Below are 23,456 nucleotides of genomic sequence, written 5' to 3'. Positions count from 1 at the left end.
AAAGTGGGTCTAAGACACTACCCTGGGGGACACCGGACAGGATGGGTAGAAAGCTGAAAGAGGAGCTAGAGAGGATAACACGCTGCTCTCGTGCATGCAGATAGTCTGTTAGCAAAGATAGAAGTTTACCATGGATGTGAAATCTGGATTGTAATTTATGAAGAAGGAGATTATGGTTAATTTTATCGAAAGCTTTTGAAATGTCCAAATATATAACGTCAAACTGGGAATTGTTTGAGATAGACTGAGTAGCATGAGAAAGTAATACCGATAGATTGGTCAAGCAAGAGCTGCTTGGAAGAAAACCATGCTGAGCAGTATTTATAAGGGGAGATGTGAACTTCAGCAACCTGTCTTTGATTATTTTCTCACAGATGATAGAGAGAGAGGTGACAAAAGAGAGATTGGTCGATAAGATTTTACAGAATGTTTGTCTCCAGTTTTATAGATCGGTACAACATTTGCATGTTTGAACATTTCAGGAAACACACCTTCATAAAAACACTTGTTTAGTAAGAGACACAGAGGGTGAGCCAGGGAGTCAGCAGTGTTGCAAAGGAAAATTGTCAGAATTTTATCTGGGCCTAAGGACCGGTGCAACGGCAAAGAAGGAGAAGAGATCTGACTTCTTGAGGAGAGGTTTTAACCGAGGAGAAAGTGTGGGAACTAACAGACTTAACATGAGGAAGAGGTTCGGAATCTGTCTCTGAGGAGAAATTTTCATGAAAAAAGTGTTAAAAAGTTGTGCTCTTTCGTCTTCACCAGCGGTGTCAGAATTATTTACAATTTCCATAGGCACACGAGGATTCTGTTTTCTCGAATTTAATAACGAGTAGAACTTCTTCGGTTCAGCATCACACTCGGCTGTTATGTTATTCACATAATTCAGTATACCTTGTTTTGAGTAAATATTTTGAATGTATCCGAATGTCACTAAACGTTTTGTGGGTATGTTCATTCGGGTACTGCTTCCACAAGTTCCAGGCCAGATTTTTGTTTTTCAATGTAAGGATAAGTTCGCTGTCGAACCAAATTGGATATTTTGCAGAATGCGCTTTCTTGGTAGGCACAAAGTCCTTTATTACAGCATGCAGGACTTCCAGGAACATCTCCACGGCGTTGTTGACCTCTTCCTCTTCCAGCAGAAACCAGGGATAGGCATCGAGTGAAAAGCAGCCTGGGGCGAAATCCGTTCGGCGATGGATTCCTTCCCCTGGACGATACTAGAAAGTGGAAGTGTGTTCGAAGTTTGTGATGTTTTAACAGATGTGATTCACACAGTGATAAAAGACTATGTGCCACTCAAGAAAAATAAATCTTGCAAATTCCCTTCTTGGTTTGACCCTGAACTTTTACTTGCCCTTCGCAACCGGAAGAAGGCCTGGGATATGTGGAAAAAATTTCCTAATGAAAACACACGAAAAACTTAACTGCAGAAAATGAAATACAGTGAATACATTGGCAATATCACAAATGAAATTAAATCAAATCCCAAACGCTTTTGGTCACTCATTAACTCAAGGAGGCAAAATTCTCGTATACCATTCAAAGTTAAACACGACTCGGTATACCCAGAGGACCCTGACAGAGCGGATTTTTTCAACTCCTATTTCACTAAAAATACAGTATCAAATACACCGGCTTCTACTCTTCCCAACCTCACCCCAGTTTGCTGTCACTCTCTCTATGTCTCCAGAAAAAGTGCAGAATATCCTATCTTCAATGTCTGAAAAGAGCGCTAATTGTCCTGATGAAATCACTTCTATTTTCCTCAAAAAAAAAACACTGCTTCTTCTCTCCCAATCGCCTTCTCTATTTTATTAAACAGGTGCTTCAATGAGGGTACATTCCCAGATTCATGGAAAAATGCTAATGTGGTGCCGTCATACAAATCTGGAGACACGGGTGCCGTTGCCTCCTACAAACCAATTTCTCTCTTATCACCACTTTCTATCGCCTGTGAAAAGATAATAAAGGACCGACTCTACAAATTTACTTCTCCATACAAAAATACAGCACAGCACAGCTTCTTACCAGGCAGCTCCTGCTTCACTAACGTGAGCATTTTACTATCTGACGCTATCCACCATATCTGAAAAGTCCCAACTGGATGTAATATATCTTGATTTTTCGAAAGCTTTTGACTCCACTAATCAGAATTACTTGCTACATAAATTATCTCATCGATTCAATATTCATGGAAAATTTCTCTCTCTGCTCAAACATTACCTCCAAAATAGACAACAAAAAGTTGTACTTTCCGGAATCTCTTCTTCTTATCAAGCTGTTTCTTCAGGTGTGCCCCAAGGCAGTGTTCTTGGACCTCTTCTCTTCATTCTGTATCTTGATTACCTTCCAGAATATTTTTCAGACTCTTGTAAAAACCTGCTTTTGTTTGCCGACGATTGCAAAATTTACAGTAAAATATCAAATTTCACTTCTGCAAGAGAATTTAGACTCCCCAACAAAGTGGTGTAAAATATGGAACTTGAAACTTAACCCTCAAAAATGTACTACAAAGACGTTCTCCTTAAAGAAAAACACATTCAACACAAAATAGGCTACTTCATAAATAATAATTGTGTTCAGTTGCCACACAGAAGCACCTCGGTGTCATCTTTGATGAGAAACTTTCCTTTTCTGAACACATCTCCGCGGTCACGAAGGGTTCCATGCGTATGCTGGGTCTACTCTATTGTTTTACCGAAATGAACAACCTGCCTACTCTCAGCATTTTTTACAAATCTTTCGTTTTTCCTAAAATTGAATACTGTTCTCCGGTCTGGTCTATGGCAAGCCCTTCAAATTTAGATAGACTAAATTCTGTAAGACATAAATTGGCAGACCATGTATTCCTTCATGTTATTGTTAATGGTACCATCAGAAGTGACCTTCTTCAGGAAATTAACTGTCGAGTGCCATTTCGCAAAACAAGAAGCACTCAACTTTTCGCTTCTCAGAAGCCAAGGTTAAGCCTCATCCAACGTTCCTTGCCCTACAGACTACCCAGCCAATTCGACATGTTAACAGGTTAAATAGATATTTTTGATAATCAGGGACGTTTTAAAAGGCTATTGTACAAAAACGTGTAAGGGTTATTATATGATGTAATTTTTGTTTATGTTATTATTTTTGTTCTTTTCCTACTGTTATGCATTCCAATGAAAAATGGTTAACACTGTATTTGGAATTCTTGTTAAATAAATAAATATAACCTGTTGTCGATCGGCCGAACACCAGTCACTCGTTTATTTTGTCACTTTTTACATTCGTACTTACCTATTGTGCATTTCGAAAGATTATTTAAGGTGTGATTTTGCTTTTCTCACGTTTTCTGACGAAAATAATGTCAATAACAGTAATTACTGTTCGTAGTTTTTTCGCTTGCTTAAGACAAATATGGCGATTACAGCTTCAGTAGCATCGATGATTAGTGGGTATACAGTGTTTCCAACCTTCTTAACCACAAAATTCCCCACGAACCATTCACGGATAGCCCCAAATTAGTTAAAATTTGGGGTTGTAGCAATATCGGGAATGTATATTTCCTTTTTTCATCTTCTTGGAAAACAAGCGCGTCGTTGGAAACACTGACAGGAGGTTACACCATCAAGATCCGGTTTACGTTTAGCAAACAAGGAACAGCAGCGGCAATTGTGCATCGGAGATATTTTTTGTGAAAAACACATGATTTTCCGCTCCAGTAGATTCTATAAAAACAGAAAATACCTCCACGAAGTATCCAAATGCTAAAAAAACTCATTCCAGTAAGTACTTTCTTGTGTAAGAATGAAGAAATCCGATCAGCAACTGTTACCAAATAAATAAATATTAGCCACTACCTACAATATCAATCAACTTTTAGTAGGATTCTATGAAAATATCTCAATGAAACTGACAATTAATGAAGTAGAATAAACCAAATCTATCAATCAAGCATTACACACTCAGAACCATGACCCTTCGAGATTTATGAAATGTGACTGTCTCCTAATCTCCACTTGTTTCTCTGGCTGCAATTTCTTGGCTTAAGAAAAAAGCAAATTTTTATCAAATAATTACGTAACTTTTTTTCCTATTTCAGTTATTTTATGTTGCTTTCCTATGTGTCGGGGCAATGACAGTAAAATCACACAATCATGTACTAGAAATTGCAAAAAAAAAAGTTTAAAAAAATGGGTCCGTGAACGGAGTAAACACCCTTGATTTATGAAGAAAACAATTATTTTTTGCAATGATTAGCGTTTCAAAACTATGTATATGATGACCCTAAATTTTAACTATGCTTGCCTAACCTAACCTTACTGTGAATGGTTCGTGGGACAAACATGTTTTCCACCTTCATGCAAGATGTCATTTTCTCATGCAAATCAACGCTCCATGCAAAGGGTCTCACTTATTGCACAACCCTTGAGCAACGATGGTAGCAAGACTGTTGTGCGGAAACGAAGACTTCTTCATATCAGAGTATGGAGAATCATAGCAGTAATTGACAAGGTTATTTTGCAATTTCTAGACGTGACCGCCTAACTGCAGATTTGTGATTAGGTCAAATTTTAGTATCCGCAAAACATACTTCTTCAATTTTACAGGAGAAAGTACTTACCGAAATGAGTTTCTGTAGACTTTACAAAGGTGTTGGAAGTGTTTTATCCCCTCGCTTAACTTATTTTGCCGGTAAACCATGCATTTTTCAAGATTGATGTCTCTCGGATGCACAAAAACTGTTCCCTTGATGTCCTTCTACTATGTGGACCAAATGTTGCATGCGTTTGATGATGTAACAACCGGTCAGTGTTTCCAAGCATGTGGTTTTGCAACTGTGTGTAAAAAAAAAAACACCCCAGAATATATGTTATACTCAGATGAATTATCTTGAATTTTTCTAATGTTAAATAACAATTTTAACTATGATTGGCTTACCTAACCTAACCTTGCCGTGCATGGTTCGTGGGGTTTTTTGAACCCGGAAAAAATACAAAATCAGTAACACGAAAGTAGGTATTTTTCGATCAAGAAAGTTGGAAACACTGCACCCACTGATCATAGACAACGCTAGTCAAGATTTGCATGCCATACTGTGCGTAACGCAACCGAAAAACCAATGGCTAGATTCTACTTTACGTCCTTATTGCCATTTGGTGGTAACGATGGAGTTAACAACACTGCAGTCTCGTCTTTGTGTCCGCATTGTGAATGCGTATGCAGCCCTACTAACCATTCATGGTTAGCTTCACGAACCATTCACGATAGCCCCACAAACCATTCACGTTAGCCTCAAAAACCATGCACGGGTAGCCACACAAACCATTCACGGGGACAAGGTATGCCTACGAGGTTAGGTTAGGCCTGTTAGGTTAGGTTCCATTAGCAATCATTTCACCCCTAAATATGTGCTTCATCATCGAAAAATTTCCTCAGTATGTTCAATTACGCATATCCGGAGAACATCGATTTCCTCCTCCAGGTAATTTTTCCTCGCTTTGGGATTTACGTTGTTGAATTCCTTATACAATAAGCTTTCCAACGATATATGTCACGTACTCTTTAGGAAAAGGACGTAAAGTAGAATCTTACCAAACCAATGAACAATAATTACTCGATATATGGAAAATTGAAATTATTGTCGTGAAAAAAACGAAATCCCACCTTAAAGAATCCTTAGCAATGCAGAATACGTAAGTACCATTGTGAAAAATAAGAAAATAAAGGAATTTCAGACGTTTGGCAGATACTAAAGTTTTAATGTTAAAAATTGGTGGTCACGTCTAGAAAATGCAAAATACCGTGCATACATTACCGCTATGATTGTCGATACTAATGGAAAGCAATCGGAGATACTCACGATATTCTGTAATTGCTCCAAAAAGTGCATACCTCTTAGAGTATGTGGGTGGAGGAGGGGTAACAGTTTCATATATCGGAGACACATTTCTTCATTTTTACAGAAGAAACTACGTATGGAAATGAGTTTCTCTAAGGTTTCCAATGTTCGTCAAGGTATTTTCTTTCATCGTGGAATCTATTTGCATGGGAAATCATGTATTTTTCAAGAGAAATATCTCACCGACGCACAATTGCCATTGCTTTCCCTACGTGAACCGGATGCTGCATATGTTTGATGGCGTAAGCCCCTGTCAGTTTTCCAACCCCTTTTTTTTTTAAACTATGCTTCCCTAACCTAACCAAACCTTATCAGAATGGTTCTGGGGGCTATCTGTCAGCTTCCCGTGCATAATGTACAATTTGCACATGTGACAAACACAATAGTAGGTATTTTTAGGTGAGGAAGGTTGAAAACACCGCATACCCACTACGGTACTCAAGTTTTGCCTGCCATATTGTGTGTTAAGGAAGCGGATAACAGTATGGTATAGGGAAAACATATTTCATCAAATTTACAGGAGAAACTACTTACGGAACTGAGTTTCTGTAGACTTTTTGAAGCTCGTGGAAGTGTTTTCTACCTTTGTTAAACTTTTTCGGCCGGTAAATCATGAATTTTTTAACATTAATGTCTCTCTGATGCACAAACGCTCTTGCCTCCATTATGTTCGACTACATGAACCAAATGTTCAGTTTGTTCTATGACGTAACCGCTGGTCAGTGTTTCCAAACTCGCCATTGTTTTGCCAGAACATGACAATTTTAACTATGTTTGCCTTACGTTTGCCTAACCTAAGCTTGCGTGCATGGTTCATGGGGCTATTAGCAGTGCTCGAAAAATTTTCTTCAAAGCTAGGCGCCAGCTCTGAAATCAGGCGCCAGAAAACCACCTACTAGTAATTGTGCATACTACAGTATGTTTCAAAAGTCGCGCAATCCAAACTTTAAAAATGTATATCATGAAAATCGTAAGAGATATTCACACCGGGTTTCTGCACTAAGCTAATCCTGTAGGCTATCACTGGGTTCATAAATTTATGTTAGCATTTATCTAAATAAAAGAAATTACATTATATATAAAAAAAAACATTGTTAATTTGCTAAAAACATCTGAGAACTGATTTTCAACAATAAATACCAACTCTTAAAAAATTTGTGGGATCATCTGTTGGCCTTTGACTGGTTGTAAAACAGTTGCTTTGTAAGGTACAGCAGAAGCAGGGCATTTTTATTGGAAAACCTCTTGCACATGAGTGTAAGAATGAGTAGTAAAATACTCTTCAGCGATGCACACGCACTGCTCCAATGAATACGCCATGCTGAATCAATTAAAAAAACAGGCACAGTGAGCAAAGAGAATTCAATGTAACCAGGTGCAGCCTAGGATTCTCTCAAAAGAGTCCAATTTCGGCACAAAATCTTGATTTACGATTTTTCACGTAAATGTATAGCCAATACTTAAGACACATGTTGCGACTGTCGGCAATATTTCGACCTGCTAGTGTTGCCATATACGGAGATATGTCCCAAAAATGGCACTTTTCACTCAACTCATAAAATCGCCAATCAAAAAGTCATCAAATGTTGGACATGACCAATATTGGTCGCAAATGACAGACTGAGGCTCTGTCCGAAAGGTACAAAGTACAGACTTGAAGTATGGTTTTGTGCGGAAGTGACGTCACCTAGTACAGTTCGAAAGCGCCAAGAACAGAAGCACACAAGTGCACAGGTCGCAGTGCAGATGGTTGGTGACTAGGTCACGTGGTTTCCGCACTCGTTGTTCATTTGTTTAAAATCACGGAGGTAGAAAGCCAGCGATACAGGTAGATATACGTTATGTGCCAGCAAGTTGTTGGTTATAGTTCTTCTAATGTGTGGAAATGTATGTGTACGAACATTTAAAAATGCTATGTGATTTCTATGGTGAAAAATAAGTGTTTAAAACGCTGATCGTATTTGGCGCTGCAGTCGAAGTGCAATTCGAAAGACGTGTACTTCCAGTCCACGACTTGAAGACCGCACTCAAAGACCATACTCGGAGGATGCTCGCTTCAAGTACGGTCTTGCACCTTTCGGACACGGCCTGACATGGCATCAGTCATCAAATGTCTAATTATGACCCTTCGATAATTTCTTACATATTTTTCATACTCAGAAGTTAATTTCTGGAAAAATTTGAAGGCTACGTCATGTCAGTTATTAATTTATATAATTTTCTGTATGGGGTGAACTGATAATTTTAAGCATTGAAAAATATCTCAATAGATGAGGCTCTATAATGCAGAAAACCCGGTGTAAATATCTCTTACGGTTCTCATGATATACATTTCCACAGTTTGGGTTGTGCAACTTTTGAAACACTCTGTATAAGATGCTGGGAATCACGGTATTCAAAACATCGCTAAATCATTTGAGAAAGCAGGAAATGGGGTCTTGGGGGACAAAGGGTAAGAAATTGTTACGGACTCTATGGAATGTTCACAACGTTGATAAAAAAAATAATCATTTACTAACTTACGCTGTACTGCAATTTGAACTTAGAACCATCAAAATTTCGTACATATTAAAGCAAAAGATCACAGTCGCGTGCATGGTTCGGGGGGCTATTTATGAATGGTTTGTGGGGCTATTTATGATTGGTTTGTGGGGCTATCCGTGCATGGTTCGTGGGGTTTTTGAACAAGGAAAAAAATACAAAATGAGTAACACGAAAGTAGGTATTTTTCGATGAAGAAGGTTGCAACACTGCAAACCCACTGATCATAGACAACGCTAGTCAAGATTTCTCCGCCATATTGTGTATGAGGAACGAACAATAATTACTCGATATGTGGAAAATTGAAGCTCTTTTCGTGAAAGAAGCGAAATCCCACCTTAAACAATGTTTCGCAATGCATAACAGGTAAGTACGAATGAAAAGATGAGGAAACGAACGAGTGAAATGTGTTTTCCCTATACCATACTGTTACCACGAAGCGAAAAAAGGAATACCAAAAATTACTCTCTATGTGAAAAATTGTGTTTGTTTTCTTGTAAAAGGCATAATGGCACCTTGAACTATGTTCCGTGGCAAGCATTTACAATATAGAGATATTGTGTAATTACTTTATTAGTTGTTATACTCACTAAATATGCAGTCATACTTACGTATATGCACATAATATTTGGGGGTAACGTGTTTAAATTGCACATTGAGTTGTAGAACTTGTAAAATAATGTTGTTAATTATCGCGATGATTCCCAATAAACAAACATAGCAACCATGTTTGATGATGTGAAGAAATGACGATCAATGTCCGTTCCGCTGTCTCGAGCGTTGCGACGCTGTTCGGAGCGATTCTCTTTGGTTCACATCATTGGTCGTAGAAGAATGGCAGAGAGAAATGAAAATATTGTTAATGTGCTACAGTTATATAAGTGGAGTGTAGAAGAGGATGGTCGTGGTTTGGTTAACAAATTGATGGAATTTGGTGTTCTGCCAAAGGAGGGTAGTTACATGTGTCCACGCGTGCACGCTTTGAAATTGTACAGAAACCGTGCATGTATTGATAAGAGCATGTGGAATGAGGATTTTAATTAGAGGTAAGTTTGAAAACTGTGATTCAGTTCCTTTGATTTAAAATGTCTCTTCAGTTACGTGCTACAAAAGTGTAGAACCATGGACGTATAGGTCACGCACCATTGGCGAATAGCCCCACGCACCATTCACAGGAAGGTTGTCAGGTTAGGCAAACATAGTTAAAATTTGTGGTCGTAGAACCATACATGCATAGGTCATGCACCATTGGCGAATAGCCCCACGCACCATTCACAGGAAGGTTAGGTTAGGTTAGGCAAACATAGTTAACATTTGTGGGAAGCGAATTGACAATATAGAGAAGTCTCCAATTTTGTTAATTTTCAGTATACTAACTAATTTTGTCCTCCTAATCACGAATCTGTTGTAAAAAACCGGGGGTCACATCTGGAAATTTGAAAAAAAGCCGATTGAATTTTTTTATATATATATAGGTGTATATGCGTAGTTTTACGAACGAAAATGTAATCTCCTGTCATTGTTTCCAACCACGCCGTGGTTTTACAAGAAAATGATTTATGATGTTCAATTTTAGTACGAACCCTATTTTTTCGATGAATTTAGGGGTGGAATGAGTGCTAATGGAACCTAACCTAATAGGCCTAACCTAACCTCGTGTGAATGGTTCGTGGAACTAGCCGTGGATGGTTTTGGGGGCTAACGTCAATGGCTTGTGGGGCTACCCGTGGAAGTTTTTGGGGCTAACGAACAATGTTTCATCAAAATGTACAATAGTGAGTATGCGAAATATTAACAAAATTGGAAAATATCTCTATTCCGCAATACACAATTGGGAAGTACGAACCATGCGAAACACAAAATATCCGATTTTAATGTCTCTCCGATCTATGACACTGGTAACGAGGAGGGCATATGGAACTCGGGTCTTCTGTACGTATACTGGGTGCAAAATAATAGTCTTCATAATCAATGGCGTACCGGGTTCTATCTCCGAAGAAGATAGATTGCACAAAGATTTCGACCCCACTTTAAATTGTAAGTCCAGTCCAGTTTAACTTAAAAACTGCCATAAAACAACAGTATTAGCAGATAATGCTTACAATTGAATTTTACATAAAAGCAAGATAAAAACTGCTGTAGGGCTTACCTAAGGCAATGAGTTTACTAGCATTCGCTAGCATTGCAATCATAAACCGTATGATATCAACTAAAAAAACTACATTTTCCTCTGGCCTGATTAGTTTTAAAAAGTTTAAAAAGAAGCAAAGTTTTTATAAGTTTTTCTAGACGTTTTTACTTCTCGGGGTTTCCCTTATCGCACAAGGTGAAGACAACAACCACGAGCAAAACAACTTGCGCGACCCGCGACTCCTGTAAACCCAAGGTATAGTGGAACCACGAGCAAAACAACCTGCGCAGACCCGCGAGTCATGTGCACCGTACCCCCGCGAATGGGGGAGGGGGAGAGTTCACCATGCTTCCTTATGGCCCGAGGTGGAGGGAAGAAGGGAAAGTTGCGCGGGGACTTCTCGTCCCAAGGTTTTTTTCCTTGTGGTCGATCTTTTTTTTATTGTTACACTAAAAACATGCCTAAGTTAGGTTAAGCTTTTTAGGTTTAGTTCTCTTAGTATAACCCGTGTACATTTACAGTGCATTTATGGTTAAAGAACCAAACTTAACAGACATAAACCTGAGATCCCAATTTCCCTGCAAAATTACCCTTCCGTACCCTTTTTGTATTTTCTTTTCCTTGGCCAGTTTTTCAATGTGCGAGGTTTTATCAGTGGTAGTTTCTAGTTTGTGGAAAATTTTAAATGTTCATTTGTACCTGTATGATCAAGTGGATGGAAATAAATCAAATCAAAGCTTGGGGTGGTGGAATAACAGCAAAACAAATTATAAGCACGAAAGGGCACAACCGCGAAACGAGGATTAAACGCAAAAGGAACAAGAGCATAACGAAACAAGCGCGAACGGAATAAACGTGGAGGAACAAGTGCAAAAGTTTAAACGCGAAATGGATTAATTCCGAAACTAAAATTGAACGCAGGAATAAGCGCGAAATGAAGCAAAGCGAACGGAACAACAGAAAAGGAATAAGAGCGAAAAGTTTAAGCGCGAAACGGATTAAACGTGAACGGTATAACGGCGACCTTAGCTTGCTAACTTGAAGTGTGGTGGCATTGTTCGTTGCTCCTTCTTCTACAGGGTGTCCCACGAACGACGCAACTGGGAATTAAGAGTGGCGTTACTTTGTAACCGAAACCTGTACATACATAAGTCATACACCAAATGTTAGCCCTGTCCAAGTAGATATTTTTAAACATAGAAACAACAAACGGGGTGCAGTGTTGTTCATGCAGTGTTGCCAAATGTAAGTGAAAGTGTAAATTTATTTTTCCACAAAGCATGGAAAATTGCATGTCAAACATTCGCATGGAAATTTGGACGTCAATTTCCACCTTGGGTAGGTGGACTATTTCGCCATCTATAGTTCAGAGAAGAAAACCGATCGTTTTTGCGTATAGCCAATCCTGAAATGCCTCGTAAAGGCGTACCGGTCCAAATGGGTGTTTTAAAAAAATTATGAGGGACAGTGGCAACACTGTTGATGTTTGAAGGCTACAAAAGGTGTGTTTAGTGATGGTCTATGACATGGAAATACTGGAAACAAGAAAAAAAGAAAATGAAAATTATGGTGAAAAAAGTGTTACTTACCTACTCCTGGCAACCATGCAATGCGATAAGAGCGCCCACCGAACGAGAACAAAAGAATCAGTTAGTTGTGTAATCAGAACTGTTTGAGCCGTGCATTTCGCATTGTTCGTAGGAGAAGATTAGACTTGTTCTGTGAAATGAAGTACTCTTTGGAAGAGAGGGTGTTCATTGTGGAACATTATTTTTGTTCAAAATCGTACGCTAGTGTAAAAACTGTGTTTCGCGAGAAATATCCGAATAACAGTGTTCCAGAAAATTCGACGATATATCGACTTGTTTCCAGATTTCGTCAAACAGGATCAGTTAATGACAAACCCTACCACAGACAACCACCAGTTTTGACACAAAGTGTGCTGCAGGATGTGGAGCAGAGAATATCACAATCTCCCAGGAAATCCGTTCGTAAACTTGCTGCACAGTCAGGTGTATCAAAAACAACAACTCACCGAGCGTTAAAACAATTGCACCTACGTGCATATAAGGTACAGACTGTGAAAGAACTGAAGGAAGCAGACAAAGGTGCACGTGTAAGATACTGCCAGTGGTTTAGAAATTTTATTAGAGACAAAGGTGTGAATATTTTGGATAAGGTTGTTTTTTCACGGATGAAGCATGGTTCCACTTAAATGGATATGTCAACAGTCAAAATTCTCGACACTGGTCAAGTAACAATCCCCATTTGTTACATGAACAATCACTTCATCCACAAAAGATCGGTGTGTGGTGCGCGATTTCGCGGAGAAAAATAATCGGTCCATTCTTTTTCAACACAACATTTGACGGAATAGTTTATCGTGACCTTATCACACAGTTTATTTCTCTGTTGGAACGTGATGAACGTGATTGTTGGTTTCAACAAGACTCCGCAACATGTCACACGCCTAATGAAACTTTAGACATGTTGGCAGAGTTTTTTGGCGATCACATTATAAGCAAAAACATATGGCCCAGTCGCTCCCCGGATCTGACGTCTCCAGATTTTTTTCTGTGGGGTTATTTGAAACAAACAGTTTACATTAATAACCCAAGAACACTTGATGATCTAAAAATAAACATTTGCACAGCCATTAACAATATAAACCAATCAACCTTGCATAAAGTTGCTTCCAACATAATAAAACGTGTTGATGAATGGCTCAGGGAAAATGGTTGTCATTTTCAACATCTTTTGTAAAGCTACACTTCCTGTTACGCGCATTGCATGGTTGCCAGGAGTAGGTAAGTAACACTTTTTTCACCATAATTTTCATTTTCTTTTTTTCCTGTTTCCAGTATTTCCATGTCATAGACCATCACTAAACACACCTTTTGTTGCCTTCAAACATGAACAGTGTTGCCACTGAACCTCATAATTTTTTTTAAAACACCCATTTGGACCGGTACGCCTTTACGGGGCATTTCAGGATTGGCTATACGCAAAAACGATCGGTTTTCTTCTCTGAACTATAGATGGCGAAATAGTCCACCTACCCAAGGTGGAAATTGACGTCCAAATTTCCATGCGAATGTTTGACATGCAATTTTCCATGCTTTGTGGAAAAATAAATTTACACTTTCACTTACATTTGGCAACACTGCATGAACAACACTGCACCCCGTTTGTTGTTTCTATGTTTAAAAATATCTACTTGGACAGGGCTAACATTTGGTGTATGACTTATGTATGTACAGGTTTCGGTTACAAAGTAACGCCACTCTTAATTCCCAGTTGCGCCGTTCGTGGGACACCCTGTAGTTAGCAGCTGCAAGTTCAGAAGCAGCATGGCTTGAACCCAATGGCGAAACGCGATATCTCGGATGCCCCGGGTTAGCCAAAGTTGGGGTGTGAAAGGGCAGGGGAATAAATTGTTAAGCCTGTGATTTGTTTTAGAGTCAATGTTTTATAGTTAAAACATGAAAAGAGTCATCCCTACTGCAAATTAAAGATATATTACCTCAATCTCATTATAAGAAATATTAGATGCATTCACATATATTTAAAATTGCATACACAAAATCGCCAACTCGGCTTATTTATACTGATCTCATATGAGCCGTTGCACGTAACGTAAATAAGAATGCACACGGTAGTGTAAAAAATGTAGCATTTACTTCCTAATTTAGATGAGCATGGTGGTAAATGTGCTTCTGGAAAAAAGCCAATTTTGCACATTAGAGATTATTTGAAAAACTAAAATCTGTTTATTGTTTTTTTTCCCCTTTTGGAGAACAAATTATCTAACGCTGCCATGTATTCGTAGGTTGATTTATTGATGCTATTTGATTGATTGAGTTGGTGTTTTAAGTCAATTTTATGCATAGTAAGCCTAATCGGGACTGTGACCTGCAGCTTAAAGTGGGATCCGAACCACTATGTCTGCCTCCAACAGGTATCGAACCTAGGACCCCTCGATTACAAGGCGGCGACGCTACCACTGTGCCATCGGGGAGGCCCTGGTTAGGAAAATGAATCGGTTGTCTGATGTAAAAGTACTTTCATAGGTACTTGGTCATGTTCAACAGCTGGCGGCGCCGTGAGCGTTCTTATCCATAGGCGTGCTCAGTTGACTTTCCTAGTACTTCCACTTACATGTAAATATCGAGTGCAGAGGAATCTTATCACGTTAATAAACAATATTGTACTCTTAAGAATTATGCATTTTAAATCAGATTTATTATTGCGAGAAGGGTGATTATGCACAGTGTATGTTGAGACTGGGAGCCCGTCTTACCGACTTGATGCAAGATACCTTTATTAGGTATGCCATTCCCGAGGTTTCGAGATTTTTTCCCATGATTCTGTGCGCGCTATGACGTCATTAAGACTTACTTCGTTAGTGTATACGGAAGCTTGAGATAAATGGGTCGATTATTTTCTTATACACACCTTTTCTTGAATGCCGGTAGAATGAGAACAAATCACCCTGTTTGTGCTCTTGGCACGTGCAATAATAATAGAAGAAAATCGCCTGGAATAAAGTGATCATCGCTTCCCAAAAAAACAAGTTGTTGCAGCAGGATTGATTCAATTTGTTCCTCCAAATTTCGGACTTACTCAGTGGTACAACCACAGGTTGGGGGGGGGGGGGCATTGCACCCAACCTTCGACGGAAGTCAATTCTAGGAGGGGCAAACATTGATGGCCAAAGGCACCTGCAGGTGGCACAAAGGAGCAATTCCCCCTACTATTTCAAATTTTATACAAATAAAAATACATTTCGTAAAATTTTCTTCCTCGCTTCGCTTGCAGTGCCTGCTTTTCTCAGTCTCGTCAAGTTCAGAGCCGTAGCTAGGGGGCGGCGTGAGTCGGCCATGGGCACCAAATAATCTAAATTAAAAAAAAAAAAAAAAAAAAAAAGTTGTGAAAGAGAGAATGCCTTGGCGCCATGTGATATTATTTGTTCCCTATTAAATCAATATTGTTTTAAATTGCAAAAATTGGATCTAAAAATTTTCTTTCTCGCTTCGCTCGCAATATAATTGTTTTCTGTAATGTGATGTATTTTAAAAATATGTTTTGTATATATGTAATGAATAAACTTTGAATACGTACATAATTTAGTGTTAGCATCTTGCATATGTATTTTCTTATTTTATGTCGCTCCATGTTGCATATGTGTAAAACATATGAAAGTTATACATGTTATATGTACAAAAAAAATATCTTCAGCATGCATTTAACATTCATTTTCTGCCATTCAAAAATACAGTTTGTGTGCTTGTTTTCAATTATTAGCTAATGTAAAATTTCTGGTGTTGAAAAAATATTTCAAATAGTTTGTTCCAAATAAATGCTCTAGCACAGACATCTACCTCCCTTTGCGTAATGTATGAGGATAATAACGTCTTTGATACTACTACCACTAGTAATAATAATGCCATTATTAATGTTATTATTATTACTATTATTATTACTACTATTATTATTATTACTATTATTATTATTGGTACGTTTATCCTGGCACTTGTCCCCTCCAGGCAAAAATTCGTGGTTGCGCCTCTGGCCTTACTTCCACACTCGCCTTCCATATCATCACGTATGCAACTTTCAAAAACCTTTACACAATCCGAATTCAGTTTCTAAGTATTGCTTCATTGAATATTGAGTGCAAGATGAGATTTATTAGCTTTGAAATTGAAACATCGCCCGCGAGAATAATACTTTGAACATCTCGTAGGTAGCCAACACTAATTAACAATTGCACTGTGTTACTTTACTTTATGTGCGTTTGTTGAGAAATTGTGCTGAAAATATAATGTACGACTTACAGGACATATGTTTCTCCCCTGCACATCCTTTCAATCTTCTCGTCAATCAAGGAGAAGAGCTGTCATGTAAATAATGCCCAAAGAAGCTATTCAATGTAAAGCATACTTATCAAAGCAAGGAAAAATTTATCAATGATTTTTGTATTATCAATATAATGTGTTGTATACACGTCTATTATATTATAATTTAAAGATATTGTACAAATATAATACTATTTTGCTGGCTTTAATTTATTTTTTATGTGCCTTAAAAAGCCTCGTTGGTTCAGTCGGTAAATAATCTGACTGTCACGCTGAAGACGAGGATTCTGTTCCCAGGGTGGTTGGTCTCGAGGGGGATTTTCTCAGCAACGTGAGTAGCGTAATGCGGTCATGGAAACTTACAAAAATGACTGGGGGTCGTCGTGCTGACCACACGCCACCTCGTAACAGGTTGGATGATCTCCCGCCTCGGCAGGTAGAAGTGAGGCCGGCAGTCGGTGGGTAGGCCTTAGCCCTGTATTAGTACACATTTGAATACATGCCGCGAGAATACACATTATGAAATTTGTTTGACTCAACTCAAGCATACTGCAGAAACTATTTCCATGTAGATTTAATACCCGACATCCGTGGCAGAGTGGTTAGCACATCGCGCTACGACGCCAAGGATCCCAGGTTCGAATCCCGGCCTGGATATGGATGTTTGTGAGTGTCCATTCATCAATTTCATCATCATGACTCATCCTCATCTTCGCAATTAGCCAAAAGTGGCAGAAAAGTGAAGTAAAATAAACCAAATAAAAAGAAACTAGATTTAATATTTGTGTTGCTTGATTGAATTGGCGTTTTAAGTCCGGTTTTTGGACAGACAGGCTAATTGGGACTGGACCTACAGTTTAAAGTTGGATCCTATCCACTATGTGCCTACACCGGGTATCGAACCCGGGACCCCTTGACTACAAGGCGACGGCGCTACCACTAGGCCATCGGGGAAGCCATATTTGTGTTGCTTCACAAGACTTATTTTCTAATTGCGCACTGTATTATTAGTAAAACACATTTTATGTGTGTGTTGGATATGGAATGAGATTTAGTTAGGAAAAGCGATGGATAATGTAATATTTGTACAGAGTAAATTAATGTATTATGTTCTTACAACAAATGTAACTATTATAGAATAGGAAGCCAGTGCCGAAATTAGCCGTAAGTTTCTTTTAAATTCCTCGCAGTAGTAAATATTGTTACAAATAAAATCTAAAAATTTAGATCCTCAACTCAGGTGGATAAAAGTAAAAAGGTAAAGTCCTCCCCTGTGCATAGCACCACGCCATGAAGGCGTATAGGGGGTGTGGGGGTAACGCCCCACACTTTCTTAATCCGGTCGTGAGTGGGGGTGATGTGATCAGCATCACGCCCCTGACCGTCTTTACCCCCCCCCCCAGGGTTTCCCCCAGGTACCCATGTTATTCGACGCTGGGTGGGCGCCGGGGCCGCTACTCAGGTGGATAAGAGACCAAATTATAATTCTCAGCTTGCATTTACCTCCGATTATTAGAAGTATCATTCGACCGAAAAGCAATCTCTGACTGTTGGCTGATAAATGTGACGTGTCTAAAATACAGGAAAACGTAACAGCATAATCGTTCCATTATTTTTGTTTTGTATTTGTATTGCTTTTGTTTTATTTCAAGTATAATTTACACCTTGGCTAATCGCAAAGATGAAAATGAATGGTGAGTGGATGAAGGGATGATCACAAATCCATGTGTATCACAAACAGTACAGAGTAATACACAGATTGTTGGTTGTTGATTGTTGGATTGTTGTTGATCCCTTCGGCCCTCGACCTGAACTAGCACTACATTGAGGCTCCGGAAATTCCGCTGTCGTTAATGTCTTCAGCTTTGGACTCCAACTGAAACTAGTAGTAGACTTCGTTACTTTACGGTATTTAGTCCTTTTCATCTTCGAATCACTAGATCTTATAAAGCCACACTGACTGATCACTAATCGACGTATGAACTGTCACACTTACCTTTGAATTCTCATTAACCGATTCTGTTGTACAGATCAACTTGGAAATTGAAGCCGCGTATTTTAACCTCATTATATTCTAGAACGTTCCGCAGATAAAACGATTCGTTAATGTTGCCAGTAGTTCGACTTCTTCTCCTATTCAAGAATGTTCCCTATCGCGCTTTCCAGAGATTAAAAAAATTACAATGAATCGCCCTACGTGTGGCGCTACGTTTGCAGCTTCCAAATGCTGACAAGTCTTTACATAGTGCTGCGACAACACCGAAAGCTCAAAAAAAGTTTTAATGCAATATTATCAACAACAGGGTTATAGAACATTCTCCGTATTGCCTTGGTAAGTATTTCTCTCCTTATATTATCGGCACACTATTCAAGAAAACAAAAATCTAATTTTATATAGTGTAAACTGAAAAAAATTAAGGGGGACTCCATCCCCCTGATCCCACCTTGGATACGCGCTATTAACAATAACAGGGTTATAGAACATTCTGTCTTACCTCGATAATTATTTCTCTCAAATTATCATCACATTATTCAAGAAGCCATGAACCTAATTTTATGTAGCGTAATTTCCTGAAGGGGGTGCTGGAGCCCCCTGAATCCCACCTTGGATACGTGCTTTACTCAATAATTTTTTCTCTCCTTAAATTATCGTCACATTATTTTATTTCCCACCACAAGAAACCAAATACCTCATTTTATCTATTGTAAACAGAAAACTTTTTGGGGGGGGGCTCGAGCCCCCTAAGCTCCCCCTTGGATATGTGCCTGCTGCGAGTGTCCCTTAATCAATTTAAACTAATCATCAATCATCCTGTTCGTCGCGATTAGCCAAAAGTGGAAGAAGGCGCTAAATAACAAAAACAAATTTATCTAATTATCCTCATCGTGGCGATCAACTGGAGAATCTTAAAAGTAGCGTAAAATTATTAAAGGGAAATTCCAGGACATTCAGTAAAAATTCATATCAGAATATGCCCGGACAAGAACTTTTCTTAGAATTAGACATTTAAAATAAATTCAATAGGTTAGCTGGAAAGAAAAGCCGGCAGTGGACTACAGACTACAGGGACAAGATATCACGCAAATAATGTCTGAAAAATAAACTATGCATTGTTTCGGAATAAGTGTATTCTTCTATCGCGTATTTGATATCTTGTTGTCAAATTAAATTAACAGCTTTGGTGTATAATATCAAAAGATGCATGAAAACACAGCGTTTCATGTGCCATCTGCTACATTCTACGCATAGCTTTCTTCCGTTCGTGTCCTCTTGGTGACGTCACAAGCTCTAGCCAATAACATGCAAGTCGCGGAGTGGCCACCTCTGGACTTGATGATAAGTGGCAAATCAATTCCAGTTTATATCAAGAGAGGAAAAATCCAAAGTATATGGACACGTGTTAATAGCACACACAATAAATATAGACATGCGCGTAATATATAAACACCAGAGGCGCAACCACGAATTCTTTTTCCTATATTTTCAAACTCTGAAACAAGATGAAGGAAATTTGTAGCTCGTCATGTGATGTCATATTTTCAAATCAATGAGATACATAGTGCTTACGGTCACCAAAAGAATGGCTGCCAAGTCGAAAGACAGGCTGAAAAAAAAGAAAAAGAAACGGAAACTGTTATCTTTCGAAAGATGCTGGAGTTTCTCTCCCCTCCCCTTTCTGGTTACATATTTTCGTTTAGCTTTTAGGTTTAGGGAAAGCACCTAGAAACTTGGCATCGTTGGACAAGAAAGCTATTTTGCTGTACGTAGCGAGTTACACAATATGTTCCCTTGTGCAAAAGGTACAAAAATATTATTTTCATTCGATTGTTCTTCGTGTTGATTTTTTTTTACAATTTGTTTCGAAAGTTACAAAGAGCTCTTCTTGCTATGTGAAAAGTAATTAAAAGTTGACAAAACTGGTTTCTTAAATATGTACACGTTGCTGTGCTTTTGAGTATATAAATTTGATACAAATTTTAATTTGAACAACTTATGCTCTTAAAACTATGTTGAATATATTGAAATGAAATAAATATATAGCAGAATTATTGAAATTGCTTGGATACTCGATTATTATTAATATTACATATTCTTTGATACTACATATTTAACTACATATCCTTTTGATAATGCACATTTAGGTACATATTTGATCTATTGTTACATATTTATATAGCTACATATTTTGTACTTTGATATTACATAAAAATCCGGGGTCTACTAATAGTTAAATAAATTGAGTACAAAAGAAAATCAAAATTCGGAGGAAACTGACGCCCTGGTATGTATTTATAGGCATCAGGGCATCAAGCGCATACCTCTGAATGTATGCGGGCTCTTTCAGGGGGTTCACTTTTAGGCTAAATTATGCAAGATGATTTGTTATATTTCTTATTTCTATGTCTATTTTTCTTCTATGCGTCCCTTTTAAAGCATTTTACCCAGTGAGGCCCCTTTGCAGATGGAGTCCTGGGGCTGTAACATTCCAAGCCCCTCCTTCATTCTCGCCCTGTTTTTCCCGTCAAGCAGCCTACTGTTTAATACGTCATTGCTTTTCACGTCTCCATACCTTGGAATGGTGATAATTGGCGCCAATGCTTTGACAGGAACTGATGAAGTAACAGAGATATATATTCAGAAGAGAAAAATCATATGTTTTTCGGAAAAAGTTTGCGTGCAATGAAAATACAGTTCCTTCTGAAATGATAACTCGAAATGACACCAGATAAACCATAGCACACAGAGAGCACTTCCTTTTCCTGTATCTCTTGCCCTTCATTCGGTACCCCCCTCCTGCAAGTTCCGCCTTTGTCATTGCGTGCCGGTGCTAATAATTCTAGTGTATCGTCACGTCATGTGATTTCGAGCTGTTATGCGGACCGTAGAACAGTGTTGTCCGATGACATGAAATTTCCCACTGAAAGGGTATTTTTTTTAAATAGCACTGATATTATTTTTGCTCGGCTTCGTTGTGGGCTACTGGGGGGGGGGGGGTTATTAAGAATATTCTACCTGGAGTGTGTAAGTTCTTACCTAGGTAACAGTATATATATTTAGAGCCAAAATCACCATAAGTTGGGCCTTTATGAAAAAATTGTAGGGGGTGAGAAAATTTTGTAGGGGTGCTGGGGGTGCACAAATCACCAGTGGACAAGGACGTATTTAGGGGGGTTTAGGGGGTCCGGACCCTCCGAAAGATTTATCAAGTACTAAAATTAAATAATGAAAATGTATAATTTCTTCTGAACTTATTGGAAAACTAGGATTATATTCGGATCATAGGGCTTTGAGCAACACGAAGGACGTATTTAGGGGGTCCGGACCCCTCCCCCTACACACACCCAAAGACCTATTAAGTACGAAAATTGAATAATGAAAATATACTCGTTTAGCATTTGTTTGTATAATTTCCTCCTTAACTTATTGGAAGACGAGGATTAAATTGGGATCATACGGCTTTGAGGGACAGGAAGGACGTATTTAGGAGGGGTCCAGGGGTATGGACCCCCGAAAGACTTACCAAGCTCTAAAATTAAGTAATGAAAATATTAGCATTTGTTGCATAATCGATGATTATTAATTTCCTCTGAACTTTCTTTTAATCAGAAACTTACTTTTCTCCAACTACATGTGACATCATTTTTGTTATTCGATAAATATTCAATTATTCATCTATTTGACATTAATTTCATTGGCAGATCTTAACTAAAGGTAAGCTATGTAATGAATATGCGCTGTTAGATCTCTATTCTTATAGCTACAGTCTTTCTTTTTACCTAATCGTGTAATAATAATATATTGATTTATATATTGACATTAGTATTAATTTGATTTAATTATTTTAATTTAAACATTATTATTATTCCTGCGAAACTTGATTCGGACCCCCCCCCCCCCCCGAACATATTTCTAGATACGTGCCTGCCGGTGGACTAACCATGCCTTTTGGCTGGGCATTGATTTATACGATCTAATTTTTTCTGCAACTAAAACGTTTCAAACAGATCTCACTTATGTTGATTTGATGTTAAATTTACAAACCTCACAAGGCATCCTAAATCCTACCCCCAATTTAGATATATGTCTGTGCTTGGGACTGTCTTAGTTTTACTCGAGGTTCCGTGTCCCGAAAAAATCTTCGTCGAATGAACTCACTGGCATTCCTAAACCTGAAGGTTTATCGCTGCAGCGACACAAGTCTTTCATCTTCAGAGGGCTGCATATCGGTCAGAATCGCTTACTAGGCCCGCCTGGCTGGTCGGGCGGGCGAGTAAAACTATATACCTGAGTTTTGACCCGTCAAGCATCGAAAGCCCACGGGTAACTGGAAGGCCTTGCAAGACGAAGCTCGCTTATCTTCAGCGAACGCTCATTCCGGTTTTGCACCGTCTCCAGATACATGAGTCACGCAGTTACCGTTGCCAACTTTTAGATTCTTAAACTGTTCTAGGAGCACTCAAAATGTTCATCACTTTTATCAATTTGAAATTGCAGACATTTATTCCTTGGTAGAAAACATTTGTATCACTCAAACCCAGTGGCGGCGATTGGATTCCAAAACTAAGGGGCCAAGGTGCAAAAGTGTGGGGGGAGGGCGGGGAAGGACAGTTTAATTTCCCTTGATACATGAGGTTAGCGTGGTGCAAAAGTTTCAAAAAGTCGGGGGGGGGAGGCAACTGCACTCTCTCGGCCCCGCCCCTAATTGCCGCCACTGCTGACACCTGTAAAGGAGTACGAACCAAGTTTTGTAAAAAGTGCCATCGTAAATATTTTGGACTTTGTGTTACTGGTGGTTGTTCTACATTATACTTTTGCGGGGAGGGGGGTGCTCCCCTATGGCGCAGTGGTAGTGTCGTCGCCTTGTAATCAAGGGGTACCGGGTTCGATACCCGGTGGAGGCACATGGTGGTTCGGATCCCACTTTAAACTGTAGGTCCAGTCCCGATTAGCATTATTGTGCATAAATTGACCAAATAAATGAATCAATCAATCAAACAGATTTTCTCTCTGGTGTAATTTTGCCAATTCAATATCCGAATT

General features: G+C 38.8%; 1 protein-coding gene across 6 annotated transcripts in view; it reads right to left on the bottom strand.

Moving 5' to 3' along the window:
• Positions 1–10,725, bottom strand: part of LOC145991028 (uncharacterized) — a 67,638-nt gene extending 56,913 nt beyond the window's left edge. For 5 of the 6 annotated variants that reach the window (XM_083126704.1, XM_083126705.1, XM_083126703.1 and 2 more), the window contains exon 1: positions 10,575–10,725. The gene's annotated coding sequence lies outside the window, so the exon portion shown is untranslated. Of the gene's footprint in view, positions 1–10,271; positions 10,311–10,574 lie in introns of those variants that run through there. The other variant, XM_083126702.1, reaches the window with a different exon arrangement.
• Between the last annotated feature and the right edge of the window lie 12,731 nt (positions 10,726–23,456).

Source organism: Lepisma saccharinum, chromosome 8 (assembly GCF_977018435.1).
Source record: "Lepisma saccharinum chromosome 8, izLepSacc3.1, whole genome shotgun sequence".
Lineage (NCBI taxonomy): Eukaryota > Metazoa > Arthropoda > Insecta > Zygentoma > Lepismatidae > Lepisma > Lepisma saccharinum.
Note: the sequence above shows the minus strand (reverse complement) of the source record. Positions and strands in the feature narration are given on the sequence as shown.